The 23,530-nt window shown below is 49.4% G+C and overlaps 1 protein-coding gene across 2 annotated transcripts in view; it reads left to right on the top strand.

Annotated features, from left to right (window-relative positions):
* Positions 1-6,656: 6,656 nt before the first annotated feature.
* Positions 6,657-23,530, top strand: part of PTP4A3 (protein tyrosine phosphatase 4A3) — a 35,892-nt gene continuing 19,018 nt past the window's right edge. The window contains exon 1 of one of the 2 annotated variants that reach the window (XM_041420807.1): positions 6,657-6,839. The gene's annotated coding sequence lies outside the window, so the exon portion shown is untranslated. Of the gene's footprint in view, positions 6,840-7,249; positions 7,346-23,530 lie in introns of those variants that run through there. The other variant, XM_041420808.1, reaches the window with a different exon arrangement.

Below are 23,530 nucleotides of genomic sequence, written 5' to 3'. Positions count from 1 at the left end.
TCCCCCTCTAGCACAGTGGCTGTGAGAAGTGCTGTCTGCAGGTGGCAAAAAGCAGAGTCGTTTTTTCCATCAGTTCACTGTTAATGGTGTCCTGGCTTGAAGAAAGTTGAATTTGGCTGAAATGGAAATGACAGAAGGGGCAGGGGAAAAAAAAGATTACAGAAATTTAGACAAAGCAGGTGTATGGATTGCATGCCTATCCTTTCTGCAAACACAGAGGCTGTGTGGGCTAGACCCAGGAAAGTGTCCCAGCTGTAATACAAGCACTTTGACAAGCACACATTAAAATATAGCCAAGCTTTCCACTAACACTAAGGCAAACACAGCCTGCTGAGATTAGCATCTGTGCAGAGGTTACAATCCTTCCACATTGCTTTTCAGTGCATTAGGCTGAAAAACATGCTCAAGGATGCTCACATGCACAGGAGATTGTCGATATTTGTGCTGAAAATCCATTCAAATTCAGAAATTACAGCTAACATGAAGCCTACTTGATCCTCTTAAGGCTGTGACCTGATTGTGGAAACATTTCTCTTTGCTTGTTTTTCTAAAATACAAAGAAGCAAGACAGAGGCTTGACTGAAGATGGATTCAGGCTTGCCAGGAGAGCTGAAGGTGTTCCCCAGTTGCATTGCCCATCAGTTTTTAATGCCTCCATTTCCCCTCCAGCTCAAAGTGGACAAAAGCTCCCCTAGTCAGGATATTCTCTGATTCTGTGGTGCCCAAGAGCATCAGCCAAACTGGCATAAATTTACACCCCCGGCCAAGAAGCAACACTCCCAGGCACAGCAACCCTTCAGCCTCACCCATGCAAGAGGGATCAAGCTGGGTTTGACAGCACTTCTGAGGGAATGTGGTGGAGCCTCGTGCTGTTGGCCCTTTTTCTTCTGCCAGAACTGTCAAGCTGAGGTTGTGCTCGAGCGCTACAATTTGCCATGTGACATTTCAGATGGGAAGCAAAAGAAAGGCTTTGCCAACCAACGCTCTCAGGTTCTCCACTAAATAAAAAACAGATTCCTGACATTTGCTGTGTCTGAGAGAAAGGCGGGTCTGTTGTTTTTACAAACAATAAAGGATGCAGAAAAACAAACGTATTCCCTCAGAGCCAAGCGCAGTTCCCCATCGTGCCTGGGAATCCCCGTGGAAGGGAAATGCTGCTCTAATAAGAAAAGATTTGACCAAAAATACCCAACCAAATGCAGCAACTGCAACATTTTTCTTTGTATTTTTGTGTGTGTGTGTGTGTGTGTGTTTGTTTCAGTTCACAGGTTTTTTTGGGTTTTAAAGAAAGCAGTCACAGGCAGATTTCTCCGTGGGTCCCACCATCACCAGTGTTAGCAGAGGGACTTCTGCCCCCCAGAGCTTTCCCTGGGCTTTGCCAGACTGATTTCAGCACCACCAAAAGTCACACTCTGAGTTTTCATTAAAAAAACGTTGATGTGAAAACCAGATAATTTTCTCACTTCGAAAAAGTAGCAGGGAGTCAGACAGCAGAACCTAAATGTCAATAGCAAGGGAAGTCACAGGTTTTTTTCTGTTCTCAGCAGACTTCTTTGCAAGGTGTGAATTTGCTGATGCCTAACCAAGGTTAAACTTATGCTCTGTGTTGAGAGGGGAAGGGGAAGGAGAGAATGAAAATCCCTTTCATCCAGCAGTGTGTTTCAAACTTGCAGACACCATGTCCTGAATATCCTTTGAAATCAACCAACAGATTCCAAAGTTTTTATCCAAGGATCCATTTTATACATTTACACATATAACACTGTAATTGCATAAGATTCATAAGTGTTAAGAAATGTTGGTAAATTTCACTTATTTCCTTTACTCTTTTGAAACAGTCATATGCCAAATCAGCCCTTCTCAAGTCCTGTTGGAGGACTTGCTGTAGGTCCTAGCAGGTTGGGATGTCAAGGCTGTGTTGTGCCACAGCCTGAGGCTGAGTCAGGGGAGGTTTAGGCTGGATATTAGGGAAAGGTTATTCACGCAGAGGGTGGCTGAGCACTGGAATGGGATCCCCAGGGAAGTGGTCACAGCACCAAGCCTGACAGTTCAAGAAGCATTTGGACAACACTCTCAGGTGTGATTTTTGGGGCTGTCCTCTGCAGGGTCAGGAGCTGAACTCGATGATCCTTGTGGGTCACTTCCAATTGAGGATATTCTATGATCTATGTTTCCAGGCCATCCCTTAACCAGAGAGGAGGACTGCATCCTTTGAACAATGTTCTCAGAAACATAAAGCACTCTCAGACCATTCTGGTTTAGAGGACATCAGTTTAGTGCCTTTCAGGAAAGAGGTAAAAATATCCTTAAAATGCAATAACATCTGAGGATCTCCTGATATTCATCTCTATGTGTTTTTGGCTCCTGAGGAATCACCTCATCCCCCTGTGCCTGTGACCCCAAGCCCCCTCTTATTCTTTTCATTTTTTTTGAAGCCCTTGGCTGCCTCTGCAGTGACTTCTGCTAAGAGAGTCCACGGCAAGTTAGAAATAAAAGAAAACTTGCGATGGCATCGGGTCCTCTGCTCCTGTTCCTTTGAATTTATGGTCTTTACACCACAGATCCACACACGGGTTGTAGACACAAAGGTTGACAACCTGAGGTGAGGGCCTTGGCTGTAAAGTGACAGCAGCTCCTGAGTTGTGCCAGCTTGAGTCTGTGACACACTGGGTGACCCCTGTGCCTCACACGTACCCAGAACCTAACTAATGGGAGATGTTAAATATATCCTGTATAGCCTCAGGAATGGGCAGCCTCTGCCCCTCATCGGTCAGGGGACTAAGGGAACCTCACCCCAGAGGACAGGGGACACCGCTGTACTGAGCCCAGCCTGGGCTGTCTCCCCTTGACTCTGCCCCCAGGCTCTTCTTTGTCTTCCTCAGCTTCCTCTTTGTCATCTTTGTTTTCTCCTTCTTCTTCTTCTTCTCCTTCCTCTTTCTTCTCCCTCTTCCTTCTTCCTCTTCTTTCTCCTCTTCTTCATCACTTTTTTTATATTTATCTTCTTCCTTCCTCTTCTTCTTCTTCTTGTTCGTCCTTTTCCTTCTTATTTCTTCTTTTCCTCATCTTCCTTCTTGTCATCACCATTTTCTTCCTTCTTCTTCCTCTTCTTCTTCCTCCTCATCATCTTCATTTTCTTCTTCTTAGAATCACAGAATCATAGAATCACAGAATATTTTGCATTGGAAGCGACCTCAAAGGTCATCCAGTTCCAACCCCTGCCATGGGCTGGGACACCTTCCACTATCCCAAGCTGCTCCAAGCCCCATCCAGCCTGGTTTTGAACACTTCCAGGGAAGGGGCATCCACACCTTCTTTGGGCAACCTATGCTAGTGCCTCACCGCTCTTACAGGGAAGAGTTTTTTCCTAATATCCCATCTAAACCTGTCCTCTGCAGTTTAAGGCGATTTTTGCTTCTCCTGTCACTCCAGCCCTTTGTCCAAAGTCCCTCTCCAGCTCTCTTGGAGACCCTTTAGGCATTGTAAGGGGCTCTAAGTTCTCTCTAGAGCGTTCTCTTCTGCAGGCTGAACAACCCCAGCTCTTTCAGCCTGTTTCCACAGCAGAGGTGCTCCAGCGCCTCTTGTTCCATTTCTATTTCTTTCCCTCTTCCCTTTTCCTTTTTCCCTTTTCCCCTTCCCTCACGCTCCCCTCACCCATCGGCCCCGCCCACTCCCACAAGCCCCGCCCCTTATCCAGCCCCGCCCACACCCACGCTAGACCACGCCCCCTTCGCCGTCTGTTCCCTCCCCATTGGCTCCTGCGGGCGCCACGTGACGCGGCGGCGGCGCGCGCGGGGGCGGGGCCGGGTGCGCGGGTGCGCTCGGGGCGGCGGCGGGCGCGGAAGACGGGCGGGCGAGGGGAAGCGGCGGCGGTGGCCGCACGTGGGTCCGCCCGCTCAACAATGCGGGCGGGAGGGGTCCGTGCGCCGCCGGCTGCGGGGCCACCGCGGCGCGCGGAGGGGGCTGCGCCGTGCGATGAACCCCCGGAGCGGGGTGATGGCTCCGCTGCAGCCATCCCGGGGCTGTGGTGGGGGGGCAGCATGTGGGCCCCCCCCCGGCCCCCAGCGAGGCTACGGCACCTTGAGATTGAAGCCAGAATTAAGGAAGGGGAGCTACAGCCCCGGTGTGCCGGGGTCACGGACGCTGCTTCCTCCCCGCTGGGAGCCCACGCGCGGTGCCGCAGTCCCCCACCCCGTGTGCGGACACGGAGCATCCCGGCAGAGCCCATCCCGCCGCGCTCCGTGGGTGGGATGCGGCGTGGGCACCTCCAGAGCTCCACGGGGCCTCTCCACTCCCGTCCGGGGCCGGACGCAGCGATCGGTGTCACAAGGGGCCCAAGGGGGGAAGCGCCGTGTTCCTCCAGTCTGTCCGGCCTCGCCATCCCTGAGGATGTTTCCCTCTCCGTCAAACGAATGGGGCTGCCCTGCATCGGTAGCCGCGGCAGGGGTGGCCCATCCTGGGTCGTGTTTAGAGCAGGCTGCCCCGGGAAGTGGTGGAATCACCATCCCCGGAGGTGTTCAGAAAACGTGTGGCTATGGCACTTGGTGACATGGTGGTGGTTGTGCGTTGATGGTTGCACTTGGTGATCTTGGAGGTCTTTTCCAACCTGGATGATTCAGTGATTCCATATTTGAGCATGTCTCCTTAGGCTAACAAGTCATTCCTGGCCTTGGTATGGCGTGGGGGCTTGGGAATGCCAGTAGTTCCCCTTCCCTGGGCAGGCAGGTCACATAGCAGGAGGAATACTCCATGTCATGCGTTTCTCTGCCGTAGGTAAAGTGGATTTTTGCATGCCACTGGAATTACTAATCCAAGCAATTAGCTGGAATCTGTCAAGTTTGCGCTGCTGCCAATTTCTCCAGTTCATTTGGTTACAGCTTCATCTTTCTGCTCAAAGGAACTGCAATGTAGGCAGGGCAACCGAGTGTCTGGAGCTGTTGGGTTGGGTTTATGTGCATCCTTCTGGCCAAAGGAGGATCAGCAAGAAAACTGAGCCTTAATGAAGTCGTATATTTATTGGCAGCAGTGGGAAAAAAGTGGATAAATGGGGCTAGTGGCTTGTTTGTATACAAAATGTCATGAATCTCCCTACCAGGTTGTGAGCTGGATTTAAATTCCACTGTTACAAGGATCACTGATTTTTTTATCATATTATTGCTAATAGCTTACATTAAAAATGCTGCAGGTGGATTTAAAGCTGAGGACCTTGAGGGTTCAGTAGTGTTCTGCACCAATATTTAGGTACATCCCGGGACTTAACAGTGTGTTGTCCTTTGGCTTCAGAGTTAACTGCCCAGCTGGCAGGGGCTGATGCAGCATGGTCCCTGACACAGCCACTTTCTGGGGGTCTCAGATGCCACCAAATTTCCCAGTTGGGCAAGTGAAGTGACTTTTACTGATTGGTAAGTGCTCCAACCTGAAATCTGTTCCTTTTGGGAATATTAAAACTTTAACTTTGGTTAACTTGTGTCAAAGGTGTGTTGCCATGAGCCTTCACCCTGTTGGCTCTGCTTAGAAAGATGGCTGCTTGCAGAAACAAAAAGTTTTTGCTACAGCTATTTTATTTTTATGTGTGCTTTGATGGCTCAAAAATCACTCAGCTTCCAGTCAAGGCGATCCTGGGTGAGAAGCATCCACTGGGATTGGCCTGTTAAGTGAATTTCTTTGATTTGACAGTAGAAGTGCCCATAGAGACATCAAAAACCCCAACATTAGGGCATGTTTCCAGCTTCATCATCCCCTGCAAGCCATGGAAATCAGTGGCTTGAAATCCAACAGAACTTGATGTTAAAATAGCAAACAGTAAACATCGTCTCCTATCAATAACTTTAATTATGGTTTGTGTTTTGTCTTAAATAGACACACATTGTCATAGGGAATCAAAGTTTAGCATCCAGACGTGCTCAGTGGGGTGGTTGCGTCTTTGAACAGGGTGTAACACGCTTTTATAGCATAAATTAAAATAAAAAAGGGGTTTAGCAGCGTAGCATGCTGTTGTGTAAGAAAACTGCCAAATTTTGGGCTGAGACTGCATGGTTTCTGGGCATCGTGTGCTGCGACGTGTTGGCGGGTGGCGTTCCCGGGCAGCTTTGGACGGGGAGAGCGAGTTTTACCACTCTGCAGCTGAACCCTGACAGGATTTTTCAACCATAAAACAAAGTGCGGAGGAGGCTTTGTGTGTGCCACGGATAGCCAAACCAAAAGCAAAAATAAACACCCGCGAAAGATGGGTTTTTTTGGTCATTGACAGAAAAGGAAAGTGCCGGTCTAGGGGAGGGTGTGAAGTCCCATGTTCGTTACGCTCCTAATCTGGAAAATACAGACTGTGGCACATGGCATCAGCGTGCGTGGCTAATTTTATATCTTGTCCTTTTCCCTTTCTGATTTAACCCAAAATTAAGGAAGGGAAGCAGCACCCACTGGCCTATTAAATGTTCATTTTTGCCAAGTTACGCCACTTTGTGAACACGAGACACGACCGGATTCCTGTGGCAAGGAGCCCTTAAAATTTCAACAGCTCTACCTATAAATACAGTCACCGTGAAAGGCAATCCGGCTTTAAAAGAAAAAAAAAGCAACCATGCTCTTTTTTTAGTCCCACTGTATCTGCCTGACTTTAGTGCCATGCGATGCATCTCCAGCCGGGCAATGAAGCCGAGGCGGTGTGGAACATTCAGTCTCCTGATTCCTCTTGCTAATTTGTGTGAAGAATCGGTGCAAGCAGAGAAAAGAAATTCATTTTAGTTGTCCTGAAGATTTTTGGTAATGGGATGGTGGGGCTGAATTTCTGCAGCCACATCATGACCTTCTGCAGAGGGACCTTTGGTGATTGCTTGGTCCTGGTGAGTTCCCAGAAGCTGCTGCATTGTGGGGCAGTGCAGGAGCCTGAAGCATCCCTTGGCTCTAAAGCAATGTCCCAGATGAAAATTAAAGGGAAGAAAAAGAAAGAAAGAAGCTGGCTACCACCTCACCCCAGAGGTGTCTGGGCTCACCCACTGCTCTCTGATGCAAGCACAGCAGCTCAGGGAGCTCAAGGGCTGCTTTTGGACATGCCCAGGGTTGCCCAGGGACAGGCTGGCTTCGGGAGCAGGTACAGCATGTTCTGGGCACTCCTCCAGGCCAGTGGGACCCCCCACCAGCCCCAGATGATGTAGTGGGGTGATGGCCATTGGCACATCCTGGTAGAGAAGACAGCACTGCCTGCAGGGCTGGGATTTAGGTGGAGAAGCTGTAAGGGAGGGTGGTTTTGTAGCTTAGTGATGCTTTTCAGCGTGCCCTGCGCTTGCATGGCAGAAATCCACCTTTATGGCCAGAGCAGCTGTGTCACCTTGCAGTGCAAACCTGCTGGGTATGGTTGGGATGGGGCACGGGCTGGGAAGCATGTGGGAGTGGGGCGGGAGAGCTCAGCACGGGGAATTGCTGCGTGTGCACTTGGGCGAAGTGCTGAGCCTGGGCTGCGCGGGAGCTGCAGACAGAACCCACACGTGACGTCTGAATTTCAGATGATTGCTGGACCACTTTGCCAACAGCCTCTCGCAGCTCATCAGCTGCAATATCGCTTCTTCTTTTCCCCGATTTTTTATTATTTCCTTTCCCCTTCCCCACCCTGCCTGTTTTCTAAGCCGAAGCAGGAGGGATGAACACGACACCGAGGGTGGCTGCAGCTGCGCAGGGTTTGTATCCAAATGGTTTCCTGGAAGGCAAGTTTTTTTGTTGTTTTTCAATCTTAAAAATATTTTTACAGCGAGTGTCTCGTATCGGGGCTGTTTGGATGTCAGGTTTAGTTTCCCATGACATGGAGTGATTAGAGGAGGGAGGGGAAGGAGGAGCTGGGTGCTGCTTTATGTGCAGATCTCTCTGCAGCAGTGTCATTGCCTATTGATGGTAAATGTGTTCCCTCTCATCTCTGTGATAGTTCTCGGAGATTTCCTCTTTTACGTCACTGCAGTTAATAAGATGTTTAACTTGGGAGCTGGGGGCGATGTGCTGTGCTATCGTGTTGCAAGGAACAGGGGGATGACGAGTTCCTGCGCAGACTTGTGCTGGGAAGATCGTATCAATGCTGGGGAGAACAGCTGGGTCTGGAGACAAACCATTGCCTTTCACCCTTAATGAACCTGACCTGGCTGCATCTCTTTTTTTTTATCATGACAATGATTATTTTCCTTATAATACTGAGAGAGGCAACTCAGTCCTCTTTATCTGCTGCATTGTTGGAGTCAAGTGTGCAACTTGATTTTTTTAAGCAGAATGTGTCTGCCTGGCTGCACTTAAGCTCTTTCATTTTCTCTTTTTTGGGGACCACTGAAGCATTTCATGAGAGCACCTGATGGCTTTTTCTGGTGATGCTGCAGGTGCAGTAACTGCAGAGCCGGAGCCCTCTCCAGGAAAGTCCTTGACTGTGTGTTTTGTGTGTCACCAGTTGATTATAGAGTTAAGGAAGTGTTGCTATTGTACATGCCTTGACCAGGAATAGCCTCCCTCCTGCCACAGTTTGCAAGGCCAGCTCATCGAGGGCAGGCGAGTTGGTCAATAAACGCTCCAGCAGTACCCTAGGGAGTTGTGAACCAAAATGGGAACACTTGTGTCCTTCAGCTCCTCCTTCCTTGCCAAGTTGTTTTCTTCCCCCAGCTCCTTCTCCAGCTTGCCACTCAAACCCCCTTCATTCTGCTGTGTTTTTCCACAAATGTTTTTCAAGCGTGACAGCAGGGAGAAGAAAGCCACGAGTGCTGCAGGAGGCTGATGCCTATCAGGCCAACCCTTGCCTGTGGCTTTGAGGGCCCCTTCACCTCAGTGACTTGGTGGCTTCAGGTGGGTTCACATCTGGCAGCTGTTGGGTTTGGAGTTGTTTCTGTCTGCCACCAGACCCAGCCCAGCCACCTGCACCTATTCCAAGGCTCCCAGCTGGTCCCCAGGGCTTGAGTCAGTCAGGGTGGCCATGGTGTCCCTATGTAGGTGTGGAGGGGAGACGGGCTCCGTGACACTCTCAGGGAAATGGGGACATGGAAGGTTTGCAGGAGGAACAACCACAGCCCTGGTGGTGGCATTTTCCAACCTTCCATCAGGACCAACCTCGCAGTCCTGATGACATTTAGCTGCTGACTTGCTGTCACTGATTTTTCTCAGTAACCCTTTTCTTTTTAAGTAAAATGCTGCTTAAAAAACAACATGCCACCAACATGTTGGGATGTTGATTTAGTTTTTGGAAGGCTTGCAGCCTCCCAGTTCTGCTTTTGCTCTGAGGAGGAAGCAACATGGTTGGGTGCAATTTTCAGCCCTCGTGGGAACAGGGTCTAAGAAGATGACCCTACCACATCACAGCTCACACCCTCACTGCTGGATGAGGGAGTTAATTTTTCTCACTGCTGCCATGCACAAGAGCCCCTTTCTGTGCTTTTACTGTGAGCTGGGACAAGGGGAATTTTGGGTGCAACTCCAGGCAGTGCTGGCTCGGCACATGTCCCCAAGCATCCCAGCTGGGTGGCTGCCCAGGGCCCCCTTCATGCAAACGGGGTCAGCAGCTGGGAAATAGCAGAGCAAAGTGCCTCCCTGGTAATTCCCAGCTGCCGTTAAAGCGGCTTTAAAATAAATTCCCTCAAAGAGCAATTCCAAGTATTTGAGGGTTTGAACTTTTCCGGAGAAGGGTTTGGGAGCTGCCGGCTACCGCACTGCACCCTGGCATGCCGGGGAGAGGCGCCAGGGCAATTGCCCTGATTATCCCAACATCTAAAAAACACTTTTTTTGATGTCTATATGATGTTTATTTTTTAGCTGCATGTGCAGCACAACTGTTGGAAATGGGGCACTGCTGGAAGCAAAGTTGTGCTAAACTGGGAAGATGGGTGGCTGGGCAATGTCCTGGGCTGGAGGCAATGCCCAGGGCTCAGTGACCCTCACCGTGCCATCCTACCTGGCCACCAGCCTTATCCAGGGGTGCAGCACTGCCGGGTGCCCCTGGCCGCACATTCCATAGCCAGCTCTGCTAGGTAACGTGGGCACAACAGAAAACAAACTTTGCAGCAAGCTTTCCTCTCCCAGAGCCCCTGAAGCTTGAAAAAAAAAAAAACCCAAAAAAAACTTCGAAGCAATGTGGTCTTTCTTTTTCTCATGCTCATGAAAATTCTCATACCAAACCAGTAACCTCCGCTGCCCCCAGTTCATTATTTTTTAAGGTGGCGTTAGGGGGCATTTAAGGGAAGGCTTGTCTCATCCTCTGTGTCCCCTCCTCTCCTACATCCCGTCATGGCAAATTACAGCTTCATCCGTGCTTGTGTGGCAGGCACTAAAAGGGGGAGGTTTGGTCAACAAACTAGAAGGTTGGTCTCATCCCTGAAAGGCTTTGGATGTCCCTGTGCTGGTGCTCCCCGGGGTGATGTGTTGCTGCATCCAGACTGGTGCAACTTTTTGGTCACGGGAATGTCCCCATGAGGCTGAGTACCCTGAGCTGGGGACAGCCAAGCTTTTCCCTGCAGAGATAGTTCTGGGCTCTTGCCCAAGTCCCCTCTCCAGGGCCCTGGCACCAGTGCAAGTGCAGCCAAGCTGAAGGCTGATGATTAAACCCATGATCCAGGTCACTCCTGCCCCTCTCAGTGCCCCAAAAAATAAGGATGCTGATAGCAAGACTACATCCAGTTGGGGATGTTGCACTTCTCTGAGCAGTTCAGCAGGTTTGGGGGTGAGGTGAGCTGATTAGGGGTATAACCACCCTAAAAAAAAAACATTGCAGCAGGGGCTTCTTCCCCACCCACCCTTCATTGCCATGGCTAAGTTGCTTCCATTTCAAACTGATTTTGTTCATGGGCTGACCTTTACTCCGGCAGCTTCTTACTGAAATTTCTTTCATATATATAGTTTTTAAATAATTTTTTTTTCTGTGTGGGCATGACAGAGCTGTCTCTTGAGGTGGCAGAAAACACATCTTGCCTCTTAAGGACAGGTAGGGAAACCTGCACATGGCACAGGGAGATTTGCTGTGGATGGGACAGCACTGGGTACAACCCAGTGCTGTCCCAACCCAAAGTCGCATCCACTGGACCACACACTTAGCTCCTTTTTTTTTTTTTTTTTCTCCTCCCAAACTAATCCCTCCAGCCCCTTAGGCTTTTTTTGTTGTTGTTGTTGTTGCTCCTCTCTGAATTCCTTCTAATTTGCAGGCTCACTGCCAGCATCCAACGCGCTATAAAAAGGGGACTTGTTCTTCAAGCTTCCCTCTGGTACAGAGCATTTGCACAAATAGCAACACGCTTGACAAGTAGGTCTAATTCCCCCTGCTATTACCAAAATGCTCCTAGGGTGCTCGGGGAGTAGAGCTGCTGTCTCAAGACAAGCCAAGCTGAATTTCACACAGGGCCCTGAGCCCAATTCCCAGCCGGTGTTTAAGCTCCTGTCAGCTGGAAAAACGGAGCTGTGTATTTTTATTTTCCTCCCCATGCAGCTTCCCTCTCTCTCTGAGAGCGAGCGGATGCGCTTGCATCCCTTGGTATCCCACCAGCACAGGTGGGATGTGGGCTGTGGCTGCAGACCCATGTCCTGCTGAAGGCAGCCCCAGGGCCGCCCCCAATTTTTGGCTGGTTCCCCCCCGGTGTTACAAGCAGCCATGACAGAAACCCCCTGCCAGCTTCCTTCTTAAAACTAATGAGCTGTTTGACCCTGGCAAGTCCTCTGGGAAAGCTGTTGCCAGAGCCTTGCTGCTCACACGGATACAAACTGCTCTCATTTCCAGCTTAAATTTATTTGTGGATGACTCGTACCCATTTGGCCTTGTTCTTCTTGTACCCACACTGGCTTTTAGCTTGGATGGCTCCTTTCCCTGCTCTGGTATTTATCCTCTGGCAGGCTTTGCCAAGTGTCGTGGGTCTGCCAACCTAAATAACCCCGAGCTCCTGGTGGAGCATGGCTGGGAAGGGTGTAAGGCTTCCTCATTCCTGCAGTGAAGACAGCCCCAGCAACTTGATTTGCAGCTCACCCATTGAAAAGGAAAATCCACCATGCTGCTTCTCGACATGCTCGCTGGGGATGGTCCCAGCCTACAGAAGGACAACCCCAACCATCCTTTCGGCTGACAAAGGCTCTCTGATTTGAAACCATTATCTAATTTCATTAACACACTTCTCTTTTGCAATGCAAATGCTGTTTTGGCAGAAGATGAGCTTTTTTTTTTCCCCTGGTTCATCCTTCAGTAGCACCTTTCCCACTCCTTTCTGGTAGTGCCAGGGCTCGTGTTCCTGGCCTTGCTAATCTCAGCCCTGGTGTTGTGGAGCAGACATTTCCCATGCACAGCTGTGCCAGGCACTTTGCTCAAAGGCTGAAGTGGATTTAAAATGTGAAAGTTCACCTGGTCAAAATACACACATGGCTCCTTACCACTAGTCCCTTTTGGAGCTGTAGGCCTATGCAGGATGGCGTGGGAACAGCTGCAAGGTGTTTGCTTTCCCCCAAGAATGATAATTTTTTCACCATACTTTTCACTGCTGCACCTTTGCCATGGGTTTTCTTTGCCTTTTATGTGCTTTCTTTGGGATCTCTGTGCTTATTTCTGGTGATGCTGAGATGCTGCCTTATCCATCCCAATTTAGACCTCTGCCTTCACCTTGGCAGGTAGAACTTGTGCCTTTGATGGAAGGAAGGAAGGATGCTCCAGGTTGCATCACTCACCAGCTCCTTATTTTCTCCAAGTTTCCCTTTAGTTAACAACCTTTTTTTTCTTTTTTCCTTCTCTCCAATCTAAACTGCATCAGCGTGTGTCCATTTGAGGCAGGATTTCATACTCCCCTGCAGTGTCCTTCCATCATTCTGTGCCCTCGTTAAACCATGCGTAAATTGGCATCATCAAGGAGGAGCCGGCCTCTGCAGTTATTAGCAGGATTATTGTCATCTCCCAGTTTCCAGTGAAGCTGCTGGGCTGGTATAACACAATTCCCACTAACGCTCATCTCCACTGCTAGGGAGAGTGATGCTCATGGGGCACTGAGCAGCCGGAGCAGATACCAGGAGGAAACCAGCAGACTTCACATCTTTCCACATTAAGTGATTTTTGAACCCCAGCTCCTCTCTTGCAGGCCATGGTTGTTTAGCACATCATGTTGGGCATTAACTTCCCCTCCTGAATATTTTCTGAGCAGCCTGTGGGCTCCTTCACAGCTGCAGCTCCAGCACAGGAGTGCATCACACCCTGCGCTCATCTCTGGATTTGCTTTGTGCATCGCGTTTTCTCGCTGCCTAAATCAGCATCCACAGCCTCCAGCGCTCAGAGTGGGTACAGCTGGGCATTTTCTGTTCCTCTCTCCCTATTTATTTGATTTCCCACTGTATTTAAAGGAGAGGTCAGCGTGTGTTTTGTAACCTTCTCCTCCTGTTATTAATTTCTTAGAAACAAAGGGGAAGGAACCACAAGCAATAAAGAGCCTGAGGTTTGAGGACTGGCTGTTTATTTGTCAAAGCTGGAAATGCAGTGACTGAAGAGGACAAGAGAAAATCCTCCATGTAGATGTACCTCTTAAATTTAGGCTTGCGTAGGTCAGATTTAGGGGGTGTGGATTTCCTCCTGCTGCAGTTCTAGATGGAGCTGTTATCACTGCCATTACTGCAAGTAGCATTTTAGTTTTGCCTTTTGCACCTCATTTTTTTCACCCCACAGCCTGACTTTCCTGCACCATGCCCATCTGATGCTGGGGAAGCAGTGGTGCCCATCTCAGTGGCATCATGGCACCCCATGCAGTGGGATTGGATTGCACATGGCTGATGGCAAGTGGGTGGCAATAAACCAGCCCTAAGGGTGCAAGTGCTGCTAAGGAGGCTGGGACTGGCCATCAGCTGCCAGGAAGAGGGGATGAGGAGAAGCAGGGTGGCTCAGATGCTGAAACCAAAGATGCTCAGAAGCCAAACATGCTCAGAAGCCCAAAAGGGACAAAAATAGGTGTCTGGGTCACTCAGGAGGGTTTGAGGACTACTTAAGATCTTTTCCCTCGGAAGCAGCAATTACCAGATGAAAGGGAATGTCTTCAAGCAGGCATTTTGGAGCATCTGGTTTGTATTTGGCACATTCACTGGGGGAAGCAGGGAAGGCTGGAAGGCTGCTGGGTGGGTTGGTGGCTGGGCGAGGCAGATGGTGTCCTTCAGAGGATGAATCTGGTTGCTTACAAAATGCATTTTGACACCAGGAGCATTCCCACATCTCTCCTTCTTTTTGGATTGTGCTGTCAATAACTTTCCAAAGCGTTAATGCTGAGTAAGAGCTGGATTTCTGCTCGTGGGAGTTTAAGGGGTGTCCCCACATGAAGTGGCGAATAGGGGGATGCACACATGGTTTTCTTTTTAGGTTTCGCCCTTCCTCACTACAGAGGAGGCATTGGCATGTAATTACCACCAGCTTTAATCCAGCCAGACCAACTGCCTTTCTGGCAGACCCAAATACAATAGGAGCCAAAGGTTATTGCATGCCCTAAATAAAACCATTACAGCCCTGGGGCCTCACCCAAGCGCAGACCGCAAAGCATCCAGGACCGGCTCCATTCAGTTTTTCTGAGTCTGGAAGATTTGGTTTGATGGCAATGACCCGTGACTTTTTTTTTTTTTCTTTTTACTTATTTTGTTTTTTTACTTTCCCCCTGCAAAGCCACCTGCACACTTGCAACCACTGTGGCACCTGCCAGGAGCAGCACATCTGGCCAGCGTTAGTGAGCCTGCCAGGGATGCACTTGGTTCAGTCTTTTCTTGCTAAAACCATTAGTGGCTTTAATTGAAAGCAGAGGTGGATGAAGGCACGTCATACAGACACACCACATCATGCACAGCTCAGCCCAGCACGTGGCTGTGACCAGTGCCCTCTCAAACTGCTGCCAGATACCGCCCAATGTTCTGCCCATCCATGGGATGGACTGAGATTTCAGGCACCACTTAAAGGACCCATGTGGCCTGGAGTAGCCACCCAGGAGCCAGTGCATCCCACACTGTGCTCTTCTCCCTATTACTGCTCCAAACTGGGATTTACTCTGAAACCTGAAGGGTTTTACTCTTTATCCATAAGCAAACACAGCCCAAAGTGATGCAAATGCATGACCTCACCCAGATCTCAAGAGGTAAATATTGCATCATGATGAGCACGCCCCGTATCCTTTGACCCAGTCTGAGACACTCTTGAGTCCATCCTGATGCAGGGGCAAGGCAGGCCAGGGAGGAGGTATATGGTGGGAAAGGTTTTCTCCTCACCTCCCAGTTTAATTATCAGTGTCTCATGTATGCAGCGTGATGGACACTGGCCCTGCCTCTGTGCAAGGCTGCTCTGGCTCCTGGCATCCCCACAGAGCTGCTGGCAGGGAGAAATTGCATTTCACAACCCATCTTTCCAGGCTCCCACAAGATTACTGGAGGGAGAGGAATGTGCTGAAGAAAATATCCTAACTGCTGTTAAAAGGCACAGTTTTCCCTACCCCTTTCTGGATGGCCATTCCTTCACTGAACCAGACACCCTCCTCCAGCTGGCAGCACCCACTGGAGCCACTGTGTCACCTCCCCATACCACCCTGGGGTGTCTTTGCCCTCCTGGCCTCCCCTTCATGTGGAAATAATTGAAATTGTGATAAGCAGGCTCTTTTATGAAGAAATTTCTGCTTTTCCCTCGCGGTGCTCCTGGGACAGAGCTCAGTCACTTTATATCTGGGCAATAAATCTCCAGGCTCTCTAGGGCACACCCACCACACAAGGCAGTAATGGGCCTGCCAGATGCTGTTCTGTCTGGGTGAAGAGCTCCCCAGCCAGTGCAGCATCTGTTAATCATTTTCCAGGAGAGTCCAGGCAGTGAGGGAGTCTCAAGTTGAATCCCTTTTGGCCAATCCTTTTGAATCACAGTGAAGCTTTCTCGGCTACCTGGAGCTGAAACAACCTGTGAGCTGCAGCAGCTTGTGATCCTGGGCTGAGAGATGCATCCCACACATCTCAGGAGGAAGGAGAGAAATCTTTCTCCTTGGTCCTTCTTCTAAGAGGTGTAGAATCCTCACCAGGCCAAGGCTAAGGTAGCCCTTTTCCTTGATCCCACTCATCTCCTTTTGTTTCAAAATCCTGTGAGCATCAGATGGTGAGATTTGGTCCTGGGCAGTGAAAAGCAGAGGGGAATCTTGAACTGGTTTGGTGTTGAGTCATCTCCTCCTGGGTGATGGCATATGGACAAGGCTGAAAGCAGGGATGGCTTACTCTGATGTTTCTTCTCTGTTGAGTCTTCTTTCAATATTCCACAATCCCGGACTACGCATTTTGCCTCCAGCAAGTAAAACACCTCCAGGTTCTCCGCAGAAGATACTGTTGCATCTGGGGGCGATGGTCGGGCTGTTGCACGCATTCTGATTTCTCTCCTAGGCTAATTACAAGCCTCTTGGACTCTCTCAGGTGGCTTTGGCAAGTGCTCTGCTTTTCTAGTGCCAGTGCCAGGGAGCCCTGGCCACAGCCATCAAATCTTTCCCCAACTATTAGAAAGCAGTTACGCTCTTTGTGTGTCTTTTCATTGCCGGAAGCTGGTGAGTGGATGGATCCTACACAAATAAACTTCTGGAGGGCAGAGAGTCAAAATATCCCTGGGCTTGTTTGGTGGGAAAAGGTTAACCAGCGTGAAGTCTATGAATTGCTGCTGACCCGACTTTGTTGACAAAATATAGTTATTAATTGGACTTGCAGGCAAACTGCCTGGGGATGTTTAGAAGGAACTTGTCCATTGCAATGGCTGAGATCTCCCTGGGAGAAGATCTGTCTGGGCTCTTTGGAGATGCACCTAGGCCTTGGCCATAGCTCTGGTTTGGGGTTTTGGTGTTGAGGATGTGTCAGGGTCTCAGTCTTCCATTGGCCATAGCTCTGGTTTGGGGTTTTGGTGTTGAGGATAAGATGTGTCAGGGTCTCAGTCTTCTGCACTGGCCATGGGGCCACATAGATTCACCAACAGCAGAGCTGTAGCAGAGGAGGACAGGAGGAGCCTGTCAAGAAGCCTGGGACCAGGTGACTGAAATGGTCTCCTGATCTACAGGAAGATTTCCTTGCTCATTGCAGGAGTAAATACTGTTGGGCTAGACAACATTTGAAGTTCCTTTCCAACCCAAACCATTCTGTGATTTTTGTGATGACTCTGATGAGGCTCTTGGGTCCCCAGATTCAGAGTTCTGCTCTCATGCTGAATCCTATATAAAGCATCATTACCTGGACAGGAGCTTGATGATGAAGATGAAGTTCTGGAGTGTGACCTGTGCTGCTCCCAGTGTGCTCCTAAATCCCAGCAGCAGTTCACTGCTGCATTGGCACTGGTGACACTCACTGTCACTCTACCCTCAGCCCAGTGGCTTATTTTTGACTGGCAGAGCAGTGGTCAGTGCATGTCCCTGGGTGCCATCACAGCCTTTCAGCCACCATCATGGCAGCTCCAGAGCTGGCTGCTCCTCTCATGGCTGGCGAGTTCCTTCACAGCATCTCACGGCCCTGCGTGAGGAACAGCTTGTTTCCCTCATTCTGGGAGCGAGCAGAACACTCGTGCTGGCGCTGGCCCAAGACAGAAGCTTTGGGAATCCTCCTCGATAGCATGACAGCAAATGCTCCTCTCCAGCAGGGCCAGTGCTGGGAGGCTCCCAGCAGCAAAGCCCATCCCGGTGCAGGAAGAGCTTGCCTTGGGCTGCGAGGTTTTCTGCACCTGCGTGACTGAACGTGCTGGAAAGCACCTTCCATGCATGCCAGAGTGGTGGAAATCCAGCTGCCAGCAGATAAACATTCCAGTGCCTGTCCTGCCGTCCTTTGAGGAGAGGGGTGGCACCTAGGGGAGGTGGGCAAAGCGGCCCACTTCCTCACTTTCCCTAAGAAGCTGACAGTTGCCTCCTAGGTAAGATCAGCCAGCCACATCACATGGAGCCTCATGCAGGTTAACTGTGCTCCTCAAAGGTCGCCATGTGCCTGTAGCCCACAGATGAAGCCACCTCTCTGGGACGCTCAGCCTTGTCTAATTTCAAGTTGGACCATGCAAACATGACCTGGAAGAACTAATGGGAGCAAGATCCATTTGCTTGTTCCTCTTGTGCAGCCCCTGGACATGGTCTTGCCCAGGCTGAAGTGGCCCCAGGGATGAAATGGTCCATCCAGGCTGGAGTTCAGAGCAGCTTGACCGTTCCCTTAGCAGTCGTGGCAAGCAGCCCACGTTTCACAAGTGGGGTTTTCCCATCAGGCTCTCCAGCTGCTATAAATAACAGGAAACGTTTTGTCGTTTTCTGCTCCAGGGAAGGTCAGGAGCTGAATTCTGTGGTCTTTGGAGCTTTAATAAGGTTGGAGATTTATGCAGTGTACCCAGAACTCCCCCGAGACAGCTTGCCTGAGGCTGTTTGGCTCCTTGGATGAAGAAGTCCTGAATGCCAGCCTTTGACAAAGTTGCCATAGCTGCCTTTTATGAGCTGTCAGGTCCTGCTAAATCCTTAATGTGCTCTTCATCTCCAGGCCAGATGCTAACTCTTGGGCTGCTGCCGAACGGGCTCACGAGAGGTTTGAACCATCCTCCGTCAATGGTAGGAAAAGCTTCCACCGTGGATCCCAGGATGGATGGATCTGGGGACACCACCCACTGGTCTCGTGAGCTTGCTGGGAGCTCATCTTCATAGAGTCATAGAATGTGCCCTTGTAAGACCCACCTGGAGAACTGTGCCCAGGTCTGGGGTACTCAGCACAAGAAAGACATGGACCTGTCAGAGAGGGTCCAAAGGAGACTACAAAAATGATCAGAGGTCTGGAGCATCTCCTCGTCTTTGCAGCAGGATGGAACCCAGCAAAGCAAGTGGGAAGATCCATCCTCAGGGGGTTGCTCAGACATCTAGACAGCTTTTCTGGGTCCTGGAGAGCCCCAAGCTCAGGTCTGCGCCGCCCACCGCCCCAGCAGCCACACAGGGAGGAGGCAGAGCCCTGTCTGCCGCCTCTCCCATTTCCCCAGCAGATGCAGGAATGCTTTGATCCCCAGCCCCAGTACCCAGCACCAGGATTAACCAGCAGTCAGATGTCTCCATCGACTCCAAATAAATCTTCTCAACTCAGACAAGCACCACTCAGAGGGGTCCCAGCATTCCGCTCTTGCAGAATGAGGGTTAAAAGTAGTTTTTTCCCTTGCACCTGTCCCTCTGAAGCCAAGGCTGTGTTTTATTTTTAGAACTCAGGTTTCTTGGTGGTTGGTTCCTTTCCTGGGGTATAGAGGCCAGGGACAAATACAAAAATTGCCCATCTCAGTGTTACCAAGGTGAGCAGTGTGGAACGTGCTCACATGGGTTGGGAGAAACTCTTCCCCCCACACCCCCAATCTCTTCTTCCTATAACCAAGACAGAAATGCAGCTCTAGGGATGATCCTTCAGAAAAATACTGAATTTTTCTCCTTTTTGCATGTTTATGAAAGTGTTTTATTTGTCTCTAAGGGGTTTTTGGTCAAAGTTAGCATGCCCTGTGCAGATCTCTGAAGCCTGGCTCAGCCCACTTAAATGGTTTCAGTGAGGCTGAATTATTTTTTGTTAAAGCCCATGTGTTTACATTTCATAAGCTTATTTTAAAACACATGTGTATACAAGAGCAGGCTTATTTATATGGCAGATTGGCCTGCTGTGTCCTTACCTGACTTAAGTGTCAAGGAAGCAGCTTTTTTTAACTTTTTACAAGCACAGTTTAAAATAAAATACTGGTTTGCTGTGCGCCAGTGAATCTGCCCAAGAGAGGAGGTCAGGACAAGGTCTTGTTTTCCAACTGTAAGATGTTATTTTGCTTATTTACAGAGCTTCCTCTCACCAGCCATCATTTTAGGTTAGTATGTTAACAACAGCTATAGGTTAAAAAAAAAAAAAATATTTATGTTCCCCAGAGTCTTGGCAGGCCAAAATCCCCAAGTAGCCAGGCTTCCCAATGAAACAGCTTTTGGGAACTTTCCATCAGTAAAGCAGGATTTGCTGGGTGACCCATTCTACCCAGGTTCTTGGCAAGTTTTCTGATTTCAAGTACCCCAGAGAAATACTTGAGAAAAGCCTTTGTGGAGAGATCTTGGCATTTTCTACTTGCCCTGCAGGAAGGACTTTATTCTTGATTTTAATCATATGAACTGGTAACACACCAGTCCAGCTGCAGGAAGGTGAGGAACATTTATGGTGGTGCAGTTCAGTGTTGGAGTGTGAGGAGATGTGTGTGGACCTTAAGGCAGGATGGGGAGGGTGAGGAGAGCCCCAGGGAGCTACAAATTTACACAAAAGCAAAGGGAAGCTTTGACTGTAGGACATAAAATTCATCTTTCACAAAGGATGAGAAGCCCACATGTGTTTTTATGCCTGTGCTTGGAGAACTTTTCCTGCTTTTATCAAGCTTCCACGTGAGGCTGATGGATATGGACATGAAGACCTAGGAGGTAATAAGAGAAGTGTTGACATTTACACCCAGGAGAGAGCTGGAGCAGACACAGAGTGAGGGATGGTTTTCCATCCAGAGCAGCTGTAAACCAAAGCCCTGACCACTGGTGGTTATTTAAAGACTCCAGCAGCATTTCCTGCCATGGGAAGGTGCTTGGCCCATGTTCAGCCTGGGCGACTGCTCTCTGCAAAGCCAAATAAACAGCCACTTGAACTTTCCACCTTGCAGGCTCAGCCAGATGCCTCATCCTGGGCCATGACCAGGCACTGCACCTCAGATGGGCCTTGTGGATGAGCCCCTTTGGAGGATCCAAAGTGATCACCACATTTTGGGGTTGAGGGTGCATTTCCTGTCTCTGAAGGACCCTAGTGAAAGAGTTTGGTGCTGTTTGGAGCTGAGAGAGGGCATTTGGGAAGGGAGATCTGTGTCTCCATGCAGGTCCACGTCCTTCAGTGACCTTGGGCAGGGCAAAGGGAGGAAATTATATCCTTTAACTCTAGAATTGTACTTTAAATGCTCCATCTCCTCAGAGGAGCACAGTTCAAGTAGCCGAGACCAGGAATCTCAGCCTTCAATCCAGGCATGGTGCTAATGCGTGACTGCAGGGACTATCTGATCTGCAGGATGTCCATGAGGGTGCCAAGGCATCAGGGGTGAGATGCCCATAGCGATGCTTCACCTCCTGGGGAGGTTGGAGGTGGTCCCTTCCAACCTCAGCCCCCCTGTGACAGTCAGTGTGAGATGTCAGACAGTCCTCTGTAAGTATTTTGTTGCTTTTATTGAGTTATAGTTAACACAATGCACGTCCTTCCCCACTTCTGACCCTTCCCCAGTGAGCTGAGATGTTTCAGCAACTCACATGAACCCTGCAGTGGATGTTCCTCAAGTCCAGCTCCTCAGCCTGGGAACTTTTGCAAGACTTGGCAGCAGGGCTGTTGCAGGAGTATTCCACACAGGACCCAAAAATATTGCTGTCGGTGCAGCGTCGGCCAGCCTGGACGCGGGGTCAGGTCCCGCAGAATTCAGACTGTTGACGAACAAGCTTGAGCACATTCAAATGTTTCGTCTGATTTTCTTGGACTGCAGAGTTTCCAAGGGAGCCAGAAAGCTGGCTGCTCCTCTTGTTGACTCTGCAGACCAGAAATACAGCTGGGTTCAGTGAAATAAGGAAGCTCACAATTCTTGTACTCGTGTAGCAGAGAGGGGAAAAGCTCTGTTTGGAAAAGCTCAAATGTCTTTCTAGAGATAAAAATAAGTCCAAGGTGGTGCTCTCTGCCTGTGCTCAGCATCAGGGATGATTGCTCAGGCAGCCCCAGGACCAAAATCCTTGCTTGACATCCCTCTCAATTTCTGGCAAAGAAGCAAATCCTGGGTCATTTCCCTTGATCAAGTTCGAAAAGTGTGTCCACACAGGCTTTGCAGAGAGAATCTGTGCCAGCACTGAGCTGGGATGAGAGCACGGGAAACTTAAGGCAGGAGGAGAGCATCACTTTAAACTGCAAATGAACCCTGAAATGACAAAAATCTTGAAGCAAGCCCACATTTCGGGTCAGGCTGGCCGTGAATCAGCTCTAGAAAACGAAAGACAAAACTTTCTGACTTCAGTTTAAGTTATGAACTTACAAACTCTCATTTATCTGGTTTAATGGATGTGAGCCAGAGACATTTTTTGAGGTTAGTGGATGGGACAGCTTCCTCAAAATGAACTCATTGAGAAAGGCGTGATTTGGAGACAAAGTTTGTCTCAGATTCTCATATTGTACAAGCCTGGGTTAATGTGACATGGAAATGCCTTCTGTATATTCCAGAGCTGCTCCTGAGCATCCTCCATCCATTTAGTGCTCTCTGCTAAAATGCAGAGGCATGATAAATCACTTCCAAAAATGAAAGTTGAAAAAAAACAAATCAGATTTTAAACCCATCTGAATGACAACAAATATGTAAAAAGCTTTTGCACAGGACAGCCATGTAACCATACTCCATTCCCCCAAGATAAAAAGTACAGAGTAGCAGTGAACTGTGGACAAGTGGGGCAGCCCATGGTCCAGCTTTGTGATTTCATGGCTCAGAGATGGGGATCAGAATAGGAGTGTCTCACATGTTGGTGGTTTTTGTCAGCAAATCTTAGTAAGTTTTTTTTTCAGAACAAGGTTATTTCCCCCCCGCCTTTCCCTTTAAAATACTGATTTATTTTTGCCATTGCTTTAAAAATGGCTGTGTATTCCCCACAACTGTCTTCAGGCATTACAAAAATCAGAATAGTGCCTGAAGCTAGGCATAAAAATGCAGCAGAGGCATCATGCAGGCAGCTGGGCTAAAATTGGTATCTGCTAAAGTTAGGGGAAATTTCATGGAGCTGTTGTTTGTTTTATTGAAGTGGACAGGTTGAAGACCAGGGTTTTATCAATGCCCTGGCATTAGAGGGCTGCACTACTGGTCCTGCATGCTGTGAATCTTCCTCATCCTTGGTGCTGTGGCTGCGGCTGCAAGGGTGTGGAAGGGTGGCTGGGATGTGCTCCTGGTGGAGAGTTGGTGGTGTTGGCATGTGCTCCTGGTGGAGAGTTGGTGGTGTTGTCACCAGCTTTGGAGGCAGCAGTGCTGCAATGATGCTCCTGCCTGTGGTTGTGCTGGAGAATTGGATGAGCTCAAAGTTGATCCTCAGTGTTAACTAAAGGCTCCTATTCTTACACTGTGCCAGTCTCCTGGGAGCAGATTTGGGGCAGGAGTTCCTCTGTGCCTGAGTTAGGTAATGGCTCCATGGGTGCACCCAGCCAGATGCAGATCACCACAGTCCTGCCAGATTGTGAGGCCCACACAGGGAGGCTGTGGGTCCAGCCACATGGGAGAGGTTGGTTGGAATTTCCAAACCTTGCAGACCTCTTGCTGAGGTCCCCACAATCTTTCAGGTGCCACTATCTGGTGGAGCTTGAGGGAAGTCCCTCTGCTGCTTTTCTAGTAAATGCCAGCCCAGGACGTGCTAATGACAGCAGAGAGGACGTGCTCCATCTGCGTGACGAATGACACTTACGGGAGATCTGGAAACAGGATGGGGATGTTTTATCGACCAGCTGATAAAAGAAAATGCCAGAGAAATTCCCCTGTGGGAACACACAGCAGAGTTTCACCCCATGCTTCGGCATTGAATTA

Source organism: Onychostruthus taczanowskii, unplaced genomic scaffold (genome assembly GCF_017590055.1).
Source record: "Onychostruthus taczanowskii isolate IOZ18803 unplaced genomic scaffold, ASM1759005v1 scaffold66, whole genome shotgun sequence".
In the NCBI taxonomy this organism is placed as follows: Eukaryota; Metazoa; Chordata; class Aves; order Passeriformes; family Passeridae; genus Onychostruthus; species Onychostruthus taczanowskii.
Note: the sequence above shows the minus strand (reverse complement) of the source record. Positions and strands in the feature narration are given on the sequence as shown.